Genomic DNA, 19,798 nt, shown 5'->3' on the forward strand with positions numbered 1-19,798 from the left:
TTGAAGTAGCATTTATTATTATGAAAGGATTGTAGAATTAATACTTTTATTATATATGCAATTCAATATGCAAAGATATGTAATTCTAACTACCTACCCTACAGGTTATTTCTAAAAATTATATTACAACATGGCAACACTTTAAGAAAACATTGATAGTCCAATAGCATAGACTCTCTTTTATACACAAATTACCAAGAATTACATTTGAAAAAAAAAAGAATTACCTACAACTTAGACCACCTCATACTATATTTGTTTCGGGGTTTTTTGTGATCTCCTAGGATACTGGTCGCGCTCTTCCGGCAACGAGACTGAGACACCTGCAAAACAACGAATATTTCTTTACCGGAATATTCGCCTCCGACGATCAAGTTAGAGATTGGGAAATAGAAAGTTTAGAGAGAGAAAGTAGAGAGAAGTTGGAGCTCTTTTATGCTCTTTTTAAGGTTATGTCATCATCCACCCCTCCCATCATAAATGATTGGGGTATTTATAGGGGTGGGAATATGTGCTCCTGTAGGGTTTGTACCCTAAAATTCCGTGACATGATTGGTTGCGCAATCAGAGAGTGCCACGTGTCACATGGGGGGCGCCGCTTTGCGGCTTTCAATAACTTTCCTCGGGATTTGGGCCTTGATGTAATAAGGGCCCTTTCTCTTGCTGATTTCAGGTGCTCTTTAAGGCATCTGACACGCATCATCTTCCCATAGGGACACGTGTTGCCCTTTGACTGGGCCACGTGTCACTACAGGATTGGACCACGTTTTTGGGGTTATTTTTACCCTAAACATTTGCCCCTCAGAGGGGGTGGCTCGCACGCTTACAGGCCCGCTCCTCTGATCCTCTACTCATCTTAATGCGTCCGAGTATGCGGAGATTTGAGCTTGTATGTAGGGGCGGACAGATCATGTCCGCCAATTGAAGGGGCGGACGCTTTTTAGACCAAAAGTCGTGTCTTGTCCGCATGGAATTTTTCCCAGACTGATAAGGTCTGGAAATTTTGCCACCTGGGCTTTTGGAAGAAGGTGCGGACGCTAGGTCTTTTGAGATGGAAATTTTCATTGTGTTGATTCGGCCGTTTATTTGGACGCGTCGTTAGTCACCCGTCTCTTTTTTCATCCAAATTGACGGATCCCTCATACCGACTTTTTGAATTCTAGGTTAGTTTTTTCAAAAAATAACCGTTCAAACTCTTGAGCGGGAAAGATGATTTTACCATTTTGCCCCCATACATTTGGTCTATAAATATGAGGGGTTTGACTTCATTTTGGCACTTTACAATCTTGAGAATTCTAGAGAGAAGTCAGAGCATTTCTAGTGAGAGAAAGTGATTTCCCCTAAATCTTCAAGAGCTCCGCCGCGTAGTTTGAGTTTTCCGGACATTTTTTTTGAGTTTTTCGGTCAATCTTCAAGACCTTCAAGAACTTTTCAAGTTTTCAACACGTACAGAGGTAGGCCACCTGCTTTCTTTCACTTTTTACTTTTATTTTCTTGCTTTTCATTTTTTAAATCTGGCTCAACACTCGGCTTCGTCTGTTTCTCCTCATGAGGCCGGTCGTTCACCTGGGACTGAGGAGTCTAAAGTGGACGGAGACGAGTTGTCTCCTTCAGGGAGTGGGTCCATTTCTAGTGCATACCTGCTCACCTCCACCTATTCTTCTATATCCCTGCAGTCGGACATGGCAAGGACAAGGCAAACATATGATCTTCATGCGGCCAGAAATCCAGACGGTAGTCTGGTGAACACTAGAACTCCATATGACCCAAACATTAACTTAGAAACTCCTTCCACCACTCCTACGACCGCTTCCACAGGTACTCATTGCTCGGCCGTGGAAGTAACTTCATCTTTTGAGGAGCGCCAACGTGCACAGGGCGTCTCTTCTGCTGCTGGGGTGTCCGGGCCAACCCCTGAACCTAGGTCCTCACAACAAGCCAGCTCGGCCAGACAATCGACCGGGTTACGATCTCGTGAGAGGCTTCCTTCCTCTTCTAGGGCGGCCATTTCTGGTCCGTCCTCTTCAGTTCCCTTACCACCCCATCTCCAACATAGCAGGTCGGACAGGCCAAGAGTTGGGATCTCTATCAACGAACCGTCCGACCTGCCCCCTCGCAGCGGCCTTTTTTCGGAAACCAGGGCGACCGCTGTTAAAGACAAGGGTAAAAGTCCCTTAGTTTCTGAAGAGCCTCCTTCAGTTGGGGGCGGCCATGTCTCTAGAAGTCGTAGCTCAGCCGAGGCAGCTGACTTGGACAGAGTGTTGTCCTCCGAATTTGGCACTTCCCCTCACCAAGAGGGTGAGAAGGTAGAAGATGAGGCCGAGGCCGAAGATGAGGCACCCGAAGGGGAGGAGGCGGCCGAAGATGCGGTCGCCAATGTAGACAACTTCAAGGATTCGTACGCCTGTACAATGGGTAGCACATCATTGGGCTACCTCAATGATGGATTCGAGAAGTATAAGGCGTTTCTCCAGCTGGGAGAAGGATTTGAAATTAAGGCCCCAAGAAGGTCTCTTTTGGTGGTCGCTTGGGAGGATGAGCGGCCATGCCGCAGATCATTCAGCACCTACCGAGCTGCTTTGGACGTTGGACTTCGTTTCCCCCTTCACCCCTTCATTCGTACAGTACTGGACGAGTACGATATTGCCCTCTTTCAGCAAGTGCCAAACAGCTGGTTGAACATATTTGGGTACTTGGTGACATGCATCCGTAAGGGCTTCAAGCCAGATTTCCCAGTTTTTTGCGAGATGCACGCAATGATCCGCCTCGAGAAGCACACAGACGGATGGTTCATACTTAGCACCACAAAGGATTATATGGTGGTGATGGACCGTGTGTCGAAGTGGCGTGATTGGAAGAATCGGTTCTACCGCATCAAAACCAAGGATACATAGTTCAATTTGCGGATGAATCGGTTTAATGCCAAGCCGATCCAACTCGGCCGAGGGGACCATAGACCATACAAACCACCCGTCCACCCAGACCAGGCTCACCAACTTGAATATTTTAAAGTCAAGAAGGTTAGACGGGGTGGAAAGTTGGTGGCCGTGCCCCAGAACTGGATCCCCTTGGCCGGATGGCTCAAGGACCCAATTTTTATGTCCGCATGAGGCCTGTACACAAACATTCCCCAAGGTGGGACTTTAGCTCTCTCTGGCGTCCGAACGCATTTTATGTTGGAAATTATTCTAACTGTTGGTTAAATTTTGTTTTTGCAGAGGAAGCGTACGCCATACTGGACAAGGAGCAGAAAGGGGAGATTGACATGGCCGAGATTAACTTGGCCAGATACAAGGCTCGTTAGAAGATGTACGAGCAAACCAAGGAGGTATAAAACCTTTCAAGGTCTAGCATTCGTGTTGTTAGGTTGGAAGAAGGCCTCTTCCTTAGCCTGCACGGACTCTGTTCTGAATTTTTTTTTTTTTTTTTTTGTCCGAGTTGGTATGTTGGAAGCAAGGTCCCAGATGTATCTACACGAACGTTAACAAAGTTTTATTGAGTTAAACTTTTTCTTGCTCTTTGCAGCTGTCAACTCCGACCCCAAGGGCTAAACGAAAGCAGCCGTCCTCGGCTACTAAAAATGAAAAGGCCGAGGGGGCGTCCAAGCAAAGGAAGACGGTCACCACTAAGACCACTTCTACCACCGCGGCAAAGACTACGTCGCGGACTGCCTCTAAGCAGTCCAAAGGAGAGCAACCATGGCTGGGTGATAGCGGGGTCTCCAAGTCCGTGGATCCAGCCGCCAAGCCGGTCCATGATGAGTTCGTGAAAACGGAAGATTGGGGTAAGTCGACCCCGGCAAAACCGACCGGGCCAAACGTGACTCCGCCCGTCTAAAGAGTCCAAGAATCTGATTGGCTTGAAGCCTCTCAGTAAGCCGGTGATCAACCTGGCCGCTCAGGTGAGGAGGGTGACGAGCCTGCACCGCCTCCTCCATTCACCTTCAACCCTCTTACTGCTCCGAGCTTCTCAGAAGGTCAGTTTAAACAACTTTGCACTCTCTTTCTTTTAAAGTCTGCTTACTCAAACTAAACTCTTTGCGCCCGCGTGCAGATATTACAGAAGAGCTGAATATGAAGCAACCCGGCCAGTCTCTTACTTGGGAAGACAGGAAGGCCATGAGGGAAGCCATGGCCAGGGCCGTCCCCGCTGAGCAGCGAGACAAGCTGCGGGGAATTCATGAGGGCTTCCTCGGCCCAATGATCAACTGCAGTGCTGAGGTACCTTTCTCAACTCGCATACTTAGCCAATTTTTTCATTCTTATTTTGCTAACTCGTTTTCTCTTGTACGCAGCTCTTCCTGCGGCTAACTGCCTTCCTCGAATGGAAGGACAAGGAGAATGAGAAGCTGAAGCATGCCTGGGATAAGGTTCAAAAGGCCCAGGACGCCGTTAATAGGACGGCCGCCATCCAAAGGGTTCACTTGGAGACCCAGATCAACGCGTTGTCCAACAAGGCGGCGCGGCAAGCTGATGATCTGGGCAAGGCTCTCGAACAAGAGACCTTGGCCAGTGAGACCATGAGACAAGAAAGGGATCAGGCTGTCATGGACGGCCAGCGCTGGAAGGAAGGGTTCGAGGCCTCTGAAAAGCTTAAAAGTGATGTGGCCTTAGCCCAAAAGAACTTGAAGGAGGCCTTGGATGAGGCGGACGCTCTCCAGGCCAAGGTGGGAACTTTAAAGAAGTCCGTTGATGACTTAATCCAACAGCTGAAGGCACCTCGGCCCCCTAGCGCAGACGAGGTGGTCCGCATTGAGTAGAGTGCTAAGGACAGGCTGAAGAGCCACTTCTTCGAGGCGTTCGAGCTCATGGTGGACGAGGGTAAGGCAGCCTTTTATCAGGAACGCTTCACCAAACGCCTCAACTTCGTCTGCCTCAGGGAAGAGGCTAAGAAGGTCGGGCAGCCTTCTCTTGAGCTAGACGTCACACCAACTACCTCAGAAGATGAGGAGAATAAAGAGGTGGCGGACGGAGCTGAAGACGAGGAGGAAAGCAAAGAAACGCCTGCTGATGATGCGTCCCTTCCTGCCTCCGAAGAGCCCGCCCAATGCCAAGACCCAACTACCTAGAGCCCAGGCCGCCCCATGGTTTCAGCTTTTCATTTTTCTGCCCTTAAAAAAAATTTATTTTATTTAAATGCCGCCTTTTTCGAGCGGTTTTTGTAAGATATTTTGCCGCCCTTTGAGCGGTTTTTTTTAATTAATGTTGATTTTGCCGCCTTTTGAGCGGTGTTTATATCTGTTTCATACTTAGCAAATTCTTGCAATTTTTCATATTTTATTGCTTTCGTACGAGCCTAGGGGCATGTCCCTTTATTCGGCGTTCGCCTAGTCCATACTCTGATTGGTTTGATTGACTTGGTAGTATTTATGCCTTAAAGGGTATGACTACTTGCAAGTTAATCAAATCATAGTAATGATTGCCCTTGGACTAGGTGATACACCGATTCAACAGATTATTCGGCCGTTTAATTGGCTTTATGTGAGTTGTCCGTTGAAACTATCGCTCGGACATACTCAAGAAATTTCAAGTATTATCTCAACTTAAAATTTCTCAGTTTTGCTGGGCTAGGATGCCTAGGTATGCCTTTGCCCCATTAAAGGGGGTAGTTGCGTTGGGCTAATTTGGGAACCTTGCCTTTACCGTCCGTCCAAATGAGGGACAGACGTATATCTGTGACTTAAAGTCAGTCAGTTTCTCTTTTTTTTTTTGGGATTGCCTTAGCGACCGGGTTGCTATGTTTCAAGCAATCTCGTAACCTTTCTCACTTCAGCAATCTTGTTTAGCCTTTATAGGCCGGGTTGCTCTGTTGCAAGCAACCTAGTTACAAGTTTCACTCGGCATTTCAGCTTAAACCATGAAATTGCAATTAAGCATAAGTAGAATAGCAAAATAAGATAACAATGTTTGACTTTTCATTAATTTGTCAAAATTACATTGCTCGGTCGATAGACCTAGCTGTATATACAGCTTTTTGGCTAAATACTGAGAAAAGACTTAAACATAATATTTTTTCAGATTCAGTGTTCCACGTTCGTGGGATCTGGCGGCCATCTATGGCTTCAAGATGGTACGTGCCATCTCTAACTTCTTCCCTGATTCGATACGGCCCTTCCAAGTTTGGGGTTGATTTGCCATCCTCATTGGCTCGGCCAATAACTTCCATTTTTCTGAGCACAAGATCCCCTATCTTCAGCGGACGCTTAGACACTCGGCGATTATATGCCCTTGTCATCCTTACACGATAAATTTGGTGTCTGAGCGCCGCATTGCCCCTGGCCTCTGGAAGAAAGTCCCATGCGGTCTTCATGGCCTCCCAATTGGCCGACTCATCATGTAACATTACCCTCGGAGTGGGCTCGTACATCTCAATTGGGAGAACTGCTTCCGCCCCATAGACCAAAAAGAATGGAGTCTCTCCTGTGGAACTTTTTGTTGTTGTCCGTATGGACCATAATACATTGACCAACTCATCGGCCCATAGGCCGCCCGCTTTTTCAAGCTTGCGCTTCATTCCATTTGAGATCAACTTGTTGTAGGCCTCAACTTGGCCGTTAGCTTGGGGTCGGCCGACTGAAGCAAAACGATGAGTTATGCCCTGGTCTCCTAACCATTCCTTGAGCTGGCGCGTTTCGAACTGAGGTCCATTGTCGAACACCATTGACTGAGGTACTCCGTAACGAGTAATTATACTCCTCCATATGAAGGCTGACACATCCGTCCACTTAATGCCTCGGACGGCCTCGGCTTCGACCCATTTGGTGAAATAGTCCACGGCCACCAGCACATAACGTCTTTAGCCGGACGCTGCAGTGTACGGCCCTAGAATGTCCATACCCCATTTTGCAAAGGGAAGGGGACTGCTTATGGCCGACAAGCTGTTAGCCGGTCGATGGATTAAGGTCGCGAACTTCTGGCACTTGTCACACTTTCTCACCATTTGCATGGCATCTGACTTCAAGCTTGGCCAGTAGTACCCCAAATGGGTGGCTTTTTCAGCCAAGGCTCGTCCTCCAATATGGGAACCAAAATGCCCCTGATGGAGGTCATCCAACACATCATGCCCCCTCTCTAGGGTGATACACTTAAGATAGGGCTTCACAAAAGCCTTCTTGAATAACTCCCCGTTCTTCATCTCGAACCAGGCCGCTCTCCTCTTCATCAGCCAACTCTCTTTAGGATCGTCCGGAAGAATCCCACTCCTCAAGAAGGAAATAATTCCGTCCATCTAGGTTGAACTTCTATCTATGATCTGAACAAGCTCGGCATCAATACTCCACTTCTCTTTTACTTCCCAAAATACTGATCTAGGAGTGTCACATGATGCCGAGGAAGCTAACTTGGAGAGCGCGTCCGCTTGATGATTTTCTGAACGAGGAACCTGCCGTAAAGAAAAATATTCTAGGCCCTTGGCCTCTTCCTTAACCATTTGCATGTATTTCATCATGGCCGGCTCCCTTGTTTCGAAGCCACCATTGACTTGGCTGACTATTAGCAGAGAGTTCGAGCAAACTTCAACTTTGGTTGCCCCGGCCGCCTTACACATTCTTAGGCCGTCCAACAAGGCTTCATACTCAGCTTCATTGTTTGAAGCTTGGAACTGAAATCTCATTGCATATTCAAACTTATCTCCTTCAGGAGACTGACATATGATACCAGCGCCACACCTGGTAGCTGTTGCACTACCATCCACAAACACTTTCCAGATCTGGTCTCCGGCCGGCTGAAGATCAGGCCGAGTCATCTCAGCCAAAAAATCCGCAAAGGCTTGCCCCTTGATTGCTTTTCTTGGCTCGAACATAATGTCAAAGCCCCTCCGTTCCAAGGCCCACTTGAGTATACGGCCACTGGCCTCTAAGGTTGTAAATGGCTTCTTCAGAGGTTGGTCTGTGTAAACCACAATTGAATGTGCCAAGAAGTACGGCCGCAACTTCTTTAATGCCATATACAATGCTAGGCCAAATTTTTCAACAGGGGGGTACTTAAGCTCGGCGTTGTGAAGTACATGACTGATAAAATAGACTGGGATCTGGTGGCTGTCCCTTTCAGTAAGTGGGATGGCACTTAGAGAGTGTTCGGAGATGGCGAGATAAATGAATAACTTCTCATTCTCGAGTGGACTGACGAGCCGAGGCAAAGTATGCAGATGGCTTTTTAGCTGTACGAACGCTTCCTCGGCCTCTTCTGTCCACTCGAACATGGCTTTCTTCTTGATGGTTTGAAAGAAATAACGGCACTTATCCCCTGACCTTGACAGAAATCTACCAAGTGCTGCTAAACAGCCGGTCAGCCTTTGCACCTCTTTGATTATTCTTGGTGACTTCATGTCCAGGACGGCTTGAATTTTTTCAAGGTTGGCCTCAATTCCACGTTGATCAATCAAAAATCCGAGAAATTTACCGGACTCAACACCAAAGACACATTTCTTTGGACTTAACATCATCTTATGTCGGCTGAGTTCGGTAAAAGTTTCTCGCAGATCCTTCAAATGGTCGGCCGGCTCTTCCGACTTGAAAATCATGTCATCGATGTACGCCTCCTTATTCCGGCCGAGCTGGTTTCTAAAGACTGTATTAACAAGTCGCTGAAAGGTGGTAGGGGCATTCTTGAGGCCGAATGGCATAACTTTGTAACAGTACAACCCCTGCTCAGTCACGAACGCTATTTTCTCTTGATCTTCTTCCCATAGGGGAATTTGATGGAATCCGGAGTATGTGTCCATGAAACTCATCAGGGCATGCCCGGCCGTTGAATCAACCAGGCGGTCGATTTTGGGCAAGGGAAAACTATCCTTAGGGCATGCCTTGTTCAGATCTGTGTAATCCACACACATTCTCCAAGTCCCATTCGGCTTCTTCACGAGAACTACATTAGCTACCCATTCTAGGTAATAACATTGCCGAATGAAACTAGCGTCCAGCAGCTTCTTCACCTCAGCCGCGGCCGCCTGATTCCTTTCCTCTCCATGATTTCTTTTCTTCTAACGGACAGGCTTTATCAATGGATTCATGGCCTGTTTATGCACGGCCAGGTCAGGACTTATTCTTGGAATCTCACCAAATTCGAATGCAAATACATCTTTGAATTCTCTCAGCAGCTGAACTAACTCATACCCAAGCATACCCAAAGCTATACTGCCTACACTAACTGTCCGACCCGGTTGATCGGGGTCAAGCACTATATCTTGGTGGCTGCCGGACGTCTGGGGCCTTGACTCTTCTGGCCGGCCGACACTCATTAGCTGCTAGGCTTGCTCTATCTTGGCCGCCTTGCGCTTCTGGCCGACCTGGTATGTTGGGAGTGAGGTTCCTTCTTCTTTTGGCTCGGATGATTTTGGTCAGCGTGTGGTAGGCTTAACGGCCAACTGATTACATTCCTTAGCCATTTTCTAACTTCCTTGGACCGTTCCAATTTTACCGTCCGTCCTCTCGAACTTTAGCAGCATTAGATGAGGTACAATGACTGCCTTAGCTGCGTTCAGTGGGGGACGGCCGAGTATGACGTTATATCCAGTTAGCTCTTTTACCACCAGGAAGCAGACAACCATATCTCTTGCTTCCCCTTTTTGCCCAAAGCGGACGGGTAGGTCTATCCGCCCAACTAGGTGGATAACATTCCCCCCAAATCCTACCAACGGGTGAGTGATGTCTTGAAGAGCATCCTCTGGGAAGCTTAGATTCTTCAGGGCGGCCAGGCTGATGATGTCGGCCGAGCTACCCGTATCAATCAATATTCGTCCGACCTTCAAGTTGGCTATCTTCATAATGAATACCATAGGAACATTGTACAGGGCTTTGACCTCCCCCCGGTCAGCCTCACTGATGGTTACTTCAGGGAAGGGTTCGGCCTTTCCTACATCCGATTGCATTACCTCTCCCAAGTTCCAGGCGTCCTGCTTGATCCCTTTCATGGTGGGGCCGCCTGAGGCGAAACCTCCTGATATCACAGCCACAAATCCTGAATCAGTGTTATTCCCATCATCTTTCTTGTCTTTTTTCTTATCATTTTTCTGTTTCTTCTTGGACGTGTTGTCTGTCCGTGTGTATGTGAACTTGGACTTCATCACATAAGAGTTTAGCATGCCCTTCTCGGCCAGCTTGTCCAACAACCTCTTCAGGTTGATGCAATCGTTCGTGTCATGACCCACATCTTTGTGGTAGTGACAGTACTTGTTCTTGTTCCTGTATTGAGCCGGGCCCGTTAGCAGTTGGGGCTTTTCAAACTCGAACTTATCTTTGATTTCCATCAGGATGGAATAACATTCCTTGTTGAACTGATACTGGGGCTCGTACGTCTTGACTTTCTTTGACCCAGCCTGCTGGCCGTCGGCCACCCTGACTTCTTTCCTCTTGTTTCCTTCTTTCTTTCGGCCGACCGAGTCTTGCTGAGAAGGTTGCTTCTTCTCAGCCCCCTTGGCTGGCACTTCTGATTTTGTGAGCGAACAAAAGTCTGCTGCCTCAATATAAGCTTCGGCTTCTCGCAAAACACTTGCGTATGACCGAATCTTTTTTCTTACCAAATCAAACTTAAAACCATTATGCCTTAATCCCCGGAGAAACTCAGAGTATGCCATTTCGTCCGAAAGATTATGGATTTGGGCCTTTTCTTGGTTAAATCTTTGGACGTATGAGCGTAGTCCTTCATTTTTTCCTTGTACAATTGTTTCCAAGTTGAGACTTGTTTTTCTTGGTGGGATGTTGTAGGAGAAATTCCCTACAAACAGCAAACTGAGGGTGGTAAAACAATTAATGCACCCGGCCGGAAGGCTATTGAACCAATCCTGCGCCACTCCTTTTAAGGTGGCCGGGAAGCATTTGCACCATGTAGCATCATCTACACTTTGTAAGTACATCAGGTTCCTGTACGAGGTGATATGTTCCTCTGGGTTGCTCGTACCATCATAGGCTCCCACGAGTACACTCTTCACCTTCGGCGGCTGAGGGGCCGTTAAAATATCTTGCAAAAACGGAGGCGGCTTATCTCCAAGAGTCAGCAACCGCATCTTCCAATCAATTAGCTGAGGCTGCACAGGCTGTCCGGCCAGATAAGGAGTTTGACAGAACGTCTGACCGAACGGCCCATATTGTCCGAAGACTTGGGGACTCGGCTGCAGAATGCCGTTACGACCCTGAGGAGGCGTATACTGGGGCGGTTGCACTAGAATGGGGGTTTGAGTCCGCACAGCTTGACTCCTGCTGGAGATGGCCGAATTGCTATGTTGGGAAAAAGAATGATTGGAGAAATTATCCGGCATAGTTAGAGTTGAGGTCGTGTCCGAGTAAGCGGCACGTTCCTGCTGCTTATGCCGGAGATAATCCCTTACATCCTTCCACCGTCTAGATGGCTCAGGCTCTTCTCTTCGAGGCTGCTAGCTCCTCCCCGCAGCCGACTGGGTATTCGCCAACAAATCAGAGAAATTTATCCGTGGCACCCTTGGAGACCTTTTAGTCGGCCGGCGAAATGGGGTGTTCCCAGCGTCTGTTGCATTAGTTGCTTTTTTTTTAGCTTTCTTTGGAGCCTTTTCCCCTTCCTTCCTTGGCGGCTGCCTAGAGGTAGAGGCTCTGTTGCTCTAAAACTCCTTTTGGAGCTTGTTGAGCACGGCCTTCAGATAAGCTGCGGTAATAGGAGGGTCATCGGCCTCTTGAAATGAGGCGGTCAAAGGGTCACTGGAATGAATTGTAGGGACTATATCCTCTACATGACCGTCCTCGCCTGGACGAGGACCGGTATTAGGTGTCTGACCGTCTATTGCCATAACGGACGAGTATCCCCACAGACGACGCCAAATGTTTCGGGGTTTTTTGTGATCTCCTAGGATACTGGTCGCGCTCTTCTGGCAACAAGACTGAGACACCTGCAAAACAACGAATATTTCTTTACCGGAATATTCGCCTCCGACGATCAAGTTAGAGATTGGGAAATAGAAAGTTTAGAGAGAGAAAGTAGAGAGAAGTTGGAGCTCTTTTATGCTCTTTTTAAGGTTATGTCATCATTCACCCCTCCCATCATAAATGATTGGGGTATTTATAGGGTGGGAATATGTGCCCCTGTAGGGTTTGTACCTAAAATTCCATGACATGATTGGCTGGGCAATTAGAGAGTGCCACGTGTCACATAGGGGGGCGCCGCTTTGCGGCTTTCAATAACTTTCCTCGGGATTTGGTCCCTGATGTAATAAGGGCTCTTTCTCTTGCTGATTTCAGGTGCTCTTTAGGGCATCTGACACGCGTCATCTTCCCATAGGGACACGTGTTGCCCTTTGACTGGGCCACGTGTCACTACGGGATTGGACCACATTTTTGGTATTATTTTTACCCTAAACAATATTCATTATGATTTGAGTAAGGGTGGATATTTACGTTAAACTGGTTTAAGCAGCTTTCATTTTACCAATTGTCTTGTTCACCCTACCTAATTTGCCAATCCTCTAATCGACCTAATCACACCACCCAGTTTGCCAATCCTCCAACCGCCATCATCGTACCACCCAGTTTGTCAATCACCCAATCGCCCCCTCAAACCGATATGATTTTTTTTTCTTTTCATTGATTTTAATTTATTAATTTTGATACTTAGACCTTATTCAATTTATTTATTGTTGTAATTAATTATGATAATAAATTATTTATTAAATGTTTGCTTAATACTTCGTACACTTTTCCTCATGTACGAGTGAAGTAGGTTTGAGAAATGAGTTTTGGTTTTGAAGGATTTTTTTTCCTCTTCTTATAAGATCCGATATTTCCATTAAAGCAGTGTTTGCCAATCCTCCAATCACCTTGATCGTACCACCCAATTTGTGAGCCCTCCAATCGGCCTGATCGCAACACCAATTTGCAATCCTTCAATCGCCCTAATCACAACACTCAGTTTACCAATCCTCCAATCGCCCCCCCCCCCCTCACATTAGTATAATTTCCTACTTTTCATTTATTTTAATTTATAATTTTGATACTTAAGTCTTATTCAATTTATTTATTATTGTAATTAGTTATGATATTGGATTGTTTATTAATTTTCCTACTAATATTAATTATGATATTAGTAGTTTCCTCACGTACGATTGACACAGGTTTGATAAATGAGTTTTGGTTTTGAACATATTTTTTTCTCCTCTTATAACGTCTAAAACTTCCATTAAAGTGTCGAGCTTTCTATCCTCCATTAAAGTTCATTTTTCAATCATTAAATTTTAATTTTAATTTGGCATATTAAATGTTGCCAATCTTCCAGTCTTCTTAATCGCAACACCCAATTTGCAATCACCCTAATTGCACTACTCAGTTTGATAATCCTCTAACCACCTTGATCGCACCACTTAGTTTGTCAATCCTCTAATTGCCTTGATCGCATCAGTTGTTAGTCCTCTAATTTCCTTGATCACACCACGTAGTTTGCCAATCGTCTAATTGCCTTGATCGCACCAGTTGTCAATCCTTTAATCGTCTTGATTGCACCACTTGGTTTGCTAATCCTCCACCGCCATGACCGTAACACCCAGTTTGCCAATCCTTAAATCGCCGTGATTGCACAACCCAGTTTGACAATCCTTCAATCGCTTTGTTCGCACCACCCAGTTTGTCAATCCTCCAATCACCCTGATTGCACCATCCATTTTTCCAATGATCTCAACAACCAGTTTACTAATCCTCCAATTTCCTTAAGCGTACCACGCAGTTTGTCAATCCTCACATCCCCTTTATCACACCACCAAGTTTTCCAATCCTCCAAACGCTTTGATTGTAACACCCAATTTGTCAATCTTCCAATCACCCTGATCACAACACCCAATTTAAATTTACAAGGTGAATGTATTTACATTGTTACTAAAGAATATAACCCTTTTGATATTTGACTTCTACAGCTAAAAGGTTTCATATACTTGAATCCTAATTATATATATTTCATATGGCAATTCAGAATTATTATCAACCACTAATGCTTAGATGAATAAGTCATAATATCTTTTCACCCTATTAAATTTGTAAGCCTCGACATAGCTTAACTAGCTATATAAATAAACAATCTATAACATTCAACATTAATCAATCAGTTTTAGTTACAGTCACCATTAATAGTATTCCTATTAACTATTTCATTGGCAATTTACTAAATAAGGTAGGTATTGTATTAAGTGAATGTTGACTTAAAGTGTCACTGCTACACGAAAATTGAAACTCCAATAGATTTGTTGCATAATAAGAAATTGAACTCAGTCAACACACCTCAATATAGCATGTTTTCAAACCAGACTAATTGTTCAAGATATATAGACAATGAAATCTATGTCTACATAACTGTATTTTATAATCGTACAAGTTACTAAATCAAATTGTTTAGAGAAATTGGATATATATATATACACACATTGAATACCACTCACATTATCAAGAATTACATGTTCGATGATTTTTCAAAATTGTTTTACACTTATAAATACACATAACTTTATTATAAGTTTGTGTCAAAAAAAAAAAAAAAAAAAAAAAAAAAAAAAAAAACTTTATTATAAGTAAACTGATAAAATAATTATTAACATAAAACATAATCTAATTAAATGATAATAACCTATCAAAGATCGCCAAATTGGGGGACTGCGCGCCATTATTTATAATGATGCAAATTTGTTAACAAACACATTTTGTATGCATATAACTTTTCCATTTGAGTCAAAAGTATCCTTTCAACATTTGATGCCCCCAAATGATTTATTTTAATCCGTTTAAAGCAAAGTTCTTAAATTCGATTCTAATTCATAATAACTATTTTAATTCGTTTAAAGCAAAGTTCTTAAATTCGATTCTAATTCATAATAACTATTTTTGGCACCAAAACGTTTAACAACCCATTAAATTTCGAATAAACAATTTCACAATGACTTCTACCGCTTTTGAGATCGTGTGTAATATATTGAAATTACTCTGCTAATCAACACACATATATATTACATAATTTATTAGAAAAACAATCTATTCCATCAAATTTCATCTTTGTTCAATTCAACGGTAACATATATACCTGACTCTGTTACCAAGATAACATTAGAAATAAGCTACACATACATCAACAACTAATGAAACATTAATCACCGAGTATAGATCACCAAATTGGGGGACCGCGCGCGTAGCATGTGGGCCCATAACTAGTCATATAATAAATATTAACATTACATACTACTACAAGTATGTATACTGACAGAGAGTAACATTATAATATTGAGACATATTTGTAGTAGTAACCCCTTAAACACTGACCGAGTAGCCCTATAACACCGACCAAGTAACCCTATAGCCATTCTTACAAAATTGATGTTTTGAGACATATAGTATGTAATATTCATATTCATTATATGATATTGCCAGAATCTAATGTATGATGTTTATCTAAGTCATCCTAATGTTGGCTCTATCCGGAAATTTACATGGTACTTAACAAATATTGTTATAATTGGATGAATCCAATTATCTAAGAAAGGGTTCATGTATAATGTATCCATAATTTAAGGTAAATAATGTAAGATTTGTATTTAATATATAAACTATGGATACTACCAATTTCTAATCCGGTAATTTCCCTTAACTTAAGGAATATAACTATTTGATACCCGTAATAGTTGGTAATGTAAACTACTCTTGTTGTACACCACCATGTAAAGTAAAAAAACCTAAACCATGAGCTAGTATCACATTGTGGAGGAAATTTACATGAGCTGATAATATAAGTTGAATACTCCATTAATATGTTAATTTTACCAAACCTTAACTAAACCATACTCAATATATGTACCCAAATAATTAGAAATGTTGCATAGAGTTTCTAAACAACTAAACTGCTTCAAAATTTATAATTCAAATATTCTATAATTAGAACAAGAAATTTAAGATGTACATATACAACAGCTGGAAATTTAAAAGTATATAAACTCTTAAAAAACAAGAGAATGAATATCTTAAATGCCATTTCGTCGTCGGTAGGAAGCCTTTCATTGCCATCATTATCAAAAACTCTTATATAAAAACCTCTATTCTTATAATACACATGCAGAGTTTCTCCAACTGCTAAATTGTTTCTTTCCACAAAGTCCTTCCACTCTTCATCAATGAAAATTCCTTCGTACTTGCATGTCTCTTCTTCCACACCCAGCACCTTGACGTTCCAAACACGTCGTCCATCGTTCCCTCGATACACTCTTGCTGTATCTTTAAATGAAAGCAGCAATAATTTCCATTTGCCAGGAAGAGGCTGAAAACACAAAAACACACATTATTTACACAAAGTCAATTACTTGTAAATATAAAGACTGTTATTATTATATTAGATCAAAGAAGTCTTGAAAGACCTTCTCCATTTCACAGTGCAGCTGTCCATGTTTTCATTAAAATTCTCCATTTCACAGCAATAGCCTATGAAGAGGAAGTTTTTTTCTTTTTCCCTTTTAAAGATGAAATGCTAAACTTGGCTTAAGGAAGAAGGAAATTGAGGGAAGTGACTACAAGTATTTATTGTCACTTTTGCAACACCGTTGACGGTTGAGATACTCCGATCCGTAACTTCAATACATGTTGGTAAAATTACGTGTCCTTCCACATTCTTGACATCGTTTCATTAAAACTTCCCAAATTCTAACTTAAGGAAATGTATTTTAATAAATTGTCACGGAATTGAACAAGACACGAGCAATGTTTTGGAATTCGGGACGGTATATTTTAAATTCATTCCCCTTAATATGATTTTTGGATAAGGGCTAGGGGTCCCTAGAATACTAAGAGTTACGTGGTATTAAAGTTATGGACAATTTTAACATTCAAGGGGACGGAGACGCAAGACTGATTATATATATCAATAGTAACTTCGCTTAAACTTATCATAGTTCTCCAACCACTTTCTAAAATTGAATCTTGAGATTATAATAGAGGAGGGTCTTGTAAATTATATTCAGATACATATTACTCCTAATGGAGAATATCCAATCGAGTGCCTAAATCACCATTTAGCCATGGATAGACGCGCTAAATGGAGGAAGAACTATAGGAATCGGAAGAGAAATTGCCTCAACAGGAGAATCAGGAAGCGATAGGGGGACAGACCTGCCATCCTTGAAGACGAAGACGGACCTGCTGGGTGTAGGAATATTTCAAGCATCCCATACTTGAGCCCCACTGTGATCATACACTTAAGCATGGTGGCGTCCAAAGGGAAGGAAGCTAGAGCAAAAAGAGTCGCCAACAAGTTTCAGGAACATGTAAACCATTCACAGGGTGAATGTTACACCCCTTCACGATCCATGAGATCGCTAACTCCATAGTGGTCCTGAACCATGACTAGATATTCGGGGATGAAGGTATATATCCAACTTAAAAGAGATTGAACCTACCCTAAATAAGCCTCTGCTTTATTCTTCTCATATTCATGTGCGCTTTCTGACTAACATACAATCAATATATTAATCCTAAACCTGTTTAATCTATGTTTGTTGAATATTAATGCACAAACAAAACTATTATTGGCGATCACTTAAATTAAAATCACATTAGCCTAAATAAAATTATCAATTATCTTATTAAGCTTGATTTCAAGTAAAAGTTCCCTTTAAACCTGCAAGAGAGGGCGTGATCAAGCAATAACAATAATATATCAAGCAACATAATAATATTGATACAACAAATCATCATCATCATAATCTAAAAGCATAATATTAGCAAGATCCTAGGCATAATACCAACAAGATTAATAACAAACCCTAACATGTCACTAAACATTAAAAATCAAAGCTTTAACCCTGACATGATACTAACATGATAGAAGAAAATATGAAGCAACCTAATCATGATACTAGAAAGCAATAAAAACATCCTAACATAATACTAGGAATCAAAATAATATAAACATGCTTTCCATAAAATATAACAATAAAACTATTTACTTTGTTGCCTCGTATATATTTCTATCAAAACAATACACACGTTAGTAACTTTAATGAAAATACTAAATAGTAAATCTAATCAAAGAATTGAAATAAGATTTGGGACCAAACCCTTAGAAATTATCAACCTTTCACGTCTAGGGCAAAGGCAACTTCGAGTTTGGCTATGTGTGTCTAAGTCTCGCGATGGACGAATATTATATTTTGAAAAGGGAAGGCTTAGAAAGAGGGAGAAAGAATAAGCTTCTAGCTTATTAGAGAGAAGAGAATAGAATTACATGATTGTTGATGATTATAAACTAGGGAAATCGACCCTATTTACAGAGAAAAACATACGGAAACGATTAGAAAAGAGTTAGAATTTGAATTGGAATAAAATTCCTTTTGAGGCGGCAAGATAAGGACTATCGCGGCGCGATAGAACTATCGCGTCGCGATAGAATTATCGTGTCGCGATAAAAATAGTTTTGCGGATTTTGTTTTTATCATAACTTTTGATCCAGAAGTCAAAATAAGTCATATAATATGTAGTTGGAAAGCTCTTAAAGTCTAATTTCCAACCCAATTAGAATCCGATTAAAATCTTTTGTAGAATAAAATATATGGTCGAAATAGTGGAAGGGTGTCAGTTTTAGATAGAGTTTCGTATTTCTTTCATATCTTTTCCGTTATAGCTCAGAATTAATATTATAATATGTCATTGGAAAGATAATTTCAAGATCTATCCAACCATATGAAATTTGGATAAAAATTATGAGGTACAAAAATAATATCTGATCATCTTTGAACGTCTTTCATTTCGAATAGAATTAGGACTTAAAAAAGGAAAGTTTTATTCAATTTCAAACTCTTTGATCTTATCTTTTCAAAAAGGATAATTAAGATCTTTTAGAAACTCAGATAAGCTTCTAATTAATCCTAATTGGTTTAGGAATATAATTAAGATTAGTGGACCCTCCACATGATCATTGGGTCGCACATAAAACTCGTTTTAGGCCCAGTTTAGTATTTTAACCATAACCTCTTCGTTATAACTCGAAATTGGGCTTATAATATATCGTTAGAAAGGTCTTTTCAAGCCCCATCCAACTACATAATTATTGTACCCTAATTGTGGAATACACTAAACTGGATTGGACATTTTTCATAAATAGGATACGAAATGAATGATTTTCGAAAACAAAAAGAATTATTTTTATTAAAAACAGGGGAATTCACGTGACTTTTTCACATTTCACCTCGTTCGATACTCAATGACGTGAAAGATATTCATCACTGGGTTTGGTTTTTTGAAAGACACAATCAGGGACTACAGAAGCCCCCACTTTGACAGAGTTTGGAGAAACGTAAGTTTCGAAAACAAAAGTCAAAGTAGCGATAGGGACGGAGAATGATTCAGAACGTTCTGCGATCCTAAATCACTCTTGTAACACCGATACCTGTAAATTAGCGTTAGTCAAACAGATAAGAGAGTTAGAAACGCGTATCTTGCACCGTCGAGTACACGTCTCTAGAGTAACCGATTTTTCTGCATTTGTGACGACCTTCCTCAAGCCAGGGGAATATTGCTAAAGACCGCTCCGCTTGTAGCTGTCTTCAATTTTTGTTGTGACAGTCCTCCGCAAGCTAGGGAACACCATTGAAGATTGCTCCACTTGTAGCGATCTTCTGCTGTTTTGTGACCATCTTCCGCAAGCTAGGGAACATAGTCGAAGATAACTCCGCTTGTAGTCATTTTCAGTTTTGTTGTGATGTCCTTCCACGTCCCGAGAATTCTATCGCGAACCACTACGCCTCGAGTGATCCACTAGACGACAATCTTCCTCACCTTGGGAATTTGACACAAGGAAAATGTAGGTCGTTCTCTACCCTTTCC

This window comes from Chenopodium album, chromosome 13, assembly GCF_948465745.1.
Source record: "Chenopodium album chromosome 13, dcCheAlbu1.1, whole genome shotgun sequence".
In the NCBI taxonomy this organism is placed as follows: Eukaryota; Viridiplantae; Streptophyta; class Magnoliopsida; order Caryophyllales; family Amaranthaceae; genus Chenopodium; species Chenopodium album.